Raw genomic sequence first — 6038 nt, forward strand, 5'->3', positions numbered from 1 at the left:
AGACCTACTATTTAATCACCTATGACGCAGTCATTTTGTCATGCTTAAGATAGAGGAGTAACATCGCATATGCAGATATGTCTATATAGAAATAATATAGAAAAATGTTTTGTGGAAAGTCTTTCTGAAGTTTTTCTGAAATTGGTGTCTGTTTACTAAAATTATTAAATCAATCAAAGCAACTAATTTAGAAATGTAGATTCCAAATTTGAAAAATAATCATATCAGTAGGGTGGCTGTTTTTTTTCAGTGGTAGGCCTATATTCAATTCAAAATGGTGCCATTCGTGTGTTTGCTGTTGGCACTATATTTATATCCCTGAATGTAGATGATTGAGGGTTATGTTGCAGGTCAATAAGTATGACAGTTTTATGACCACATCAAATAATTCACTGTATTAGTATTTGCAAAAAAATTCTTATCTGTGTTTTTGTATAAATAGTTAAATGTAATGTAATGTAAACTATTAAATAAAATAATACAATACAATATATCATGATGTTAATCAACATCATTATATTAAAAAATATGTTATCTACCCATACACTATTATTACGGATTCAGATAAATCAATCTGTGTCTCAAGAGTTTTAACTTGTAATAGTTTTCCGATCACACCACAATTATTCCCAAATTCTGCTAAACGCTGATCCATTTAGCCGACTGCATTTCATCCATGTGACCACAGGAATCCTGTGTTTGTGCACATGCTCCGTCTCTTCCCACACCCACTGCAAACCAGGCACAGCAATTCAGTCCCCCATGACATCAACAATTAGGGACAGCTGGAGAATGACCCATAATGCAGTTCAGCCTTCCCTTCAGGGTGGGAGGCTTCCCATTTTTGCTCTTTTCTTTTTGCCCCCGAGCCTCCCCACTACGTGCCCACACCCTCTGAGCCTCCAAACCTTCTAACTATACACAAGCTGGACTTATGTATACACATTCCCTGCAAGCAAATGCTGACACATGACAAATCTAAGGTCTAATAAACAGCTTGTGCTGAACAATTCCCCCTTCCCCCCCTCCCTCCCCCACCACCGAAGGATGAAAAATAAACAAATCCCTGTCGGTTGGCCATCCAGGCCATTTGGTAGGTCTGTCTGTCGATGACTGGGTGGCCCAGGGCTGCTTGGTGTGAGGCCTGGTATGGAGCCACAACTGTTTCCTGTGGGCAGCCCAACCCCCAGAACCTCTCCACAACTGGCTTAGTGGGTGGTATTCCCCTCCTCCTTCTTTTTCTCTCATCCCCCAAACTCCAACCCCCCCCCCCCTCTCTCTCCCTCCCCCCCTCCTTCAAATGCTCTCTACACAGAGCACTCCCCCTCCCCCCCTCTTTCCCCAGTCAGCCAGTCCATCCATTCTCACAACCTTAGTCCTCAGCTCAACACCTCCTCAGTGGTCTTGAGAGGACTGAGTAAGATAACAAAATGTTTAACTTCTGTCTGCTGCATTAAAAGGGATTTTGTTTGTGTGTTTACTTGGATGTTTCTGTTTGTTTGTTTCTGTAATTACACTTATTATCATAGCATTGTTGAATGCTGGCGCTGGGCTCAGTACACCCTCATCATTGACTTCAAGTTATAAAATAATGTTAAGAGAGGGTGATTTTTACACAATTACATCAATAGAAAACATCTTATTGATTACTAACAACATATATAAATAATTTAATTTTCTAATGTGTCAACGAAGTAACTTTTATCCTCACCAAAGCTTTTAATCATTTGTTTCTCTTTAAAATATATCTGGGAGTTAATACCAAACTTCCTGGTTTACATGATTACAGAGTGAAACAGGAATTAGCTGCATATGAATGTAACCTTAAATGTAATTATGACACTGAGCCTCCATGGTATTTGAATTTCTGTAATTAATACTGATAGCTACATTGGTTAAAATAAATCATTTAAGTGTTTCCATGTGTATATCTGTCTCAACTCTGAGTAGAGTTCTGGTGGTCTGTATCTTATGACAGCCTCTTAAAGGCCAGGGACTCAAGATACTGTTCTTATTTTATTGTGATGATGAACATTTATTCAATAAACCAAAAATCAATTGATCTAAACATCATCTAACGTTATGTTAAATATGTGTATTTATAGAGTCATGCTACATGCTTGTGTTTCAGCATCATGTCATACGAAGCATGTTAATACTTCTGTTATTTGTATATATTTTGTTTGTACCTTCACTGATTATATGTTAAAAGGCTGCAATCACGACTAAAACCCTGGGAGTCAATCATGTGATATTAGTTAATGTCATACACATGCTGCAGAGCCTCCAGGGTGGCCTTCTCGCAAAAGCTGATAGCTCTGTTACACATTTGTTTGTTCATGCTGATAAAGACCCAATATTTTGCTTCAGTAGTTCGGAAATTTGGCTTTTTGAGTCTCACTGGTCACTACACTGCCATGCTGGGTGGAGACTGCCGTCATGGAAAAGAAGCAGAAGCGTTTTGAGGTGCGGGTTTCTCAGTCTGGATGGTTGGTGGTGGTTGATTTGAGGAAGGAGGGGTCTTGTATCTGTTGGCCCTGAGTCTGTTTAACTGCTCCCCTTTTTCCATCTGTCCAAAAGCATATTTTCCTAGTGTAAAGAAAATTGTCAGAGGCCACGGCTCTGTTCCCCTATACAGACTAAATAAACACACATGCATACTGTACGTGAGCTGAGCGCACTTACAAACCACCCAGGAAGGTTGACAGACGAGAAGAGGAGCAGCAAGAGGAACAAAGAAGAAGAAGAGAAACTGAAGAGGTGTATTGAACTACTGGTTCTTGTACTCTCATCACTTTATGATTTGTTCATTTTTTTTCTATGGTTTTAACGGGAATACATTTTCTGTAATAGTTTGCCAAACGCAGCATTAATATTCAAACTTTAAATCTTCAGAATGATTTTTGAAGTTGAAACAATAAGTTCTTGGCCAGCATGAGTCATTTTGGCTGATTTCCCAAATACACAGTGTACTTTTGCTATCTGATGGCCGCATAATGATGCCAATACAGACTAATAAGATGATGAGGGAAGTTTCTAGTGAGTACACATAAAATAAGCTTGAAAAAAAAATTCACAATTCTATGTAGTCATTCAATTTCTGTAACCTTAATTTTAACTAAATGGTTTGCATCTTATTTAATGGAAAATCTATCTCACATCTGTGTAATATGAAGATATATTTTAAGTCAAATATTTGGAGTCTGTGTAGCATTACACAATACGGCCAGCAGAGCGCAATATAGCAACAAACAGAAGTGGGAAAATGCAGCAAACTGTGGACCTGGAAATAAGAGCACTAAGAAGACTCTTGAGCCAATATGAGAACAGACCTTTTCTCCTTTAAGTGAACTTTTTTTTATAGCACAGGTTTGATTTACTGCTTAACATCTGAACTTAGTGTGCATCCAGTGGAGCTTCAGGAGGGATTTAAAATGTCTCCAGCCAAAAGGCTAAACTGAGCAAATACTGAGTGCGTCTGGAAAGTTCACTCATTTAAGAATATTAGTATTCTTGGCATGTGGGGATCCACTGAAACATGCCAGTGACCCATTTTGGTTTCTGGCCCATCATTTCAGAAAAGGCTGCCATCAGTGTAGTCTTTGACCGCATCATTTCAAGCTTTGGGATAGTTCAGTAAACAGTTTATTCACCTTTGAGCTGGACCATACTGCCCCGGCTCTGTGCCTGCAACCACCTTAAGTTTACCCAGCTGGCAAATTTTATTTGTTTCTTCAACTATAATTCTGCTTATTTATCTGGTCGCCGTAGTAAAGAGTGGTCAGAGTATCGGCTACAGACAGTTGCAGTAACACTTGAGGAATGACTCGTCTGTCTACAGGTTAGTCATATCTACACAACATCACTAAACTAATCAATTTATCTGATTTCATACCAAAGTATTGTTGAGGTCTAGTTGAACTGAATCATTACAGTGGACACAGAAAACTGACTTTGTTTGGTTTGTGAGTAATTCATCTCAACTACCAGACAGAATCAAGTAGAAACTGCTCTGCACTAGTCGAGTACTGTGCTTAAGTACACATTTCAGGTACTTATACCACTTTATATTTCTACTCCACATCAGTTTAGTGGGACATAGTGTATTTTTTAAGCCCCTACATTCGTTTGACAGCCTTACTACTTAGAATACATTTTGAAATAATAAAACATATGATGAATTTATAAAATACAAATCAGTGGTTCCCAACCTTTCAGGCTTCTGATCCTCTTACAAAAACTCAGCATCTCGTGGAGTTTCAGATGCCTACGAATTAGCACTCACATTTAAAAGACATTTACCCCCTAAACTTCAGAAACAGTTTAATTTGAACCTTTTTGATCCTACAGAGGTAAAACTCAATCCCCCCCCCCCCCCCCCCCCCCAAAAAAAGGAAGGACTAGATATAGGTCTTAAAAAAATAAATAAATCCAAAATTATGTTTCAGAACAATGTTCTTTGTGTTCTGACTCCGTTAGTCATCTCACAATGCCTCAGATTTATCTTGTGATACTTTCATGGGGGCCTGGTGAACCCTGGTTAGGAACTACTCAATTAAAGTGTATATACAGTTATCAGAATTTGCCACACCTCGACCAGATGGTCTTTGTTTTTACAAACTGTTGTGTTTGTAATTTAGACTCTATGACCACAACATAAATTACAAAGTCAAACATGTGAATGTCAGTGTGTGCACGTGGTTAGAGTGACTGTTCCCTGATTCTCTGTTGATCACACTCAGGCAGCCAGCTAACAGAAGTGGTGACTTAATACTTTGGCTTCAAACCATTCAATTAGTTCCTGTAAATGACTTTGGTTGGATGAATCAAAGCTGGTGAAACTGCAGCCCATTTCAAAACCTGCTATATTACCAATCCTCATCTTTGGCCTCCACGTAAGTTTCACATAAACTGTTTAAAACACACTGATGACTGCATCAGCAAATCAGTCTCTCCTTTTTAAAAAAAAAAATAATATATATATAATTGTGTTTTTTGTTTTATAATACACCATAATCAGTTGTAATAATGATTTTTGTATGAGTGAGAGAGTATGCAGGAAACGTTAAGCTACTTTTAGGTCTTGTGAGCTGCAGTATTGGAATACCATCAGTGTCTGCTTTATACCCACAGCCTCACACACATGTTCAGTCCACTGGGTCAGTAACTAGTCCATGGGGCCACTCTGTCACTCATAATTTCCCTTGTTGGTCTTCATCAGTTTCCACTTTAAACTGCAGAGAGCAAAGACGGCTACCTTGACAGTAAAAATTAAGAAGGCCAAATAAGGTTTTCAGCTTAAAACATAATGTTAACCTATCTGTTAAAACTTTGGTGACAAAATAAAATGCATCTGAAACAGCTTTATCCATGACTGTGAAATTAGCTCATAAACTCTATTCCTGAATTCTTTCAGTTTCTTTATATGAACAGTAAAGATTGAAATACAGCAGGCCTGCATACGACCTCTTCAAGGGAACACCAATCGAAACCACAAACCATGAATGGCGCAGAAATGTGTCAGTGTGCTTTTGAAATTAATCCTTAAAACCCACCAGAGTTTCTTTTTTCCCCTTTTTATGGGACTCAGCAGAGAAGTCATATGTTTGCTTGTTTAGTGCAGGGTGCAACATGTGGACCCCAAAGCTCTCAGAGAAAAACTACACCTTCACCCACAGTTTTACAGCCTGTTCCAAAACCAACGCGATGGGCTGCATGACAAACATTTCAGTCATATCAACTCATTCTTTACGTTTCAATGAATCCCAAATGTCTTAAAAGAAGATAATCTTCCAGTGAAGTGAGATCACTGCAAAATGTTTCCATTACAAACCAGCTTAATTTCAAGAAAATGTCCAGAATCACTGAGTTACCTTGACACAAATTTCTACTAAAATCTTCAAACAAGTCAACTTGTATTGGAAACGAGATGAAGTAAACTTTCAGCACTCATACACAGTGTCACTTGTTTCAAGAAAAGACATGTAAGGCTCAGCAGGATGCAAAATGTATGCAATAAGGTGAAGATTTTCTTTCCA

The sequence above is a fragment of the Embiotoca jacksoni genome, unplaced genomic scaffold (assembly GCF_022577435.1).
Source record: "Embiotoca jacksoni isolate LCO1_2020_lvr unplaced genomic scaffold, fEmbJac1.0.p SCAF_22, whole genome shotgun sequence".
In the NCBI taxonomy this organism is placed as follows: Eukaryota; Metazoa; Chordata; class Actinopteri; family Embiotocidae; genus Embiotoca; species Embiotoca jacksoni.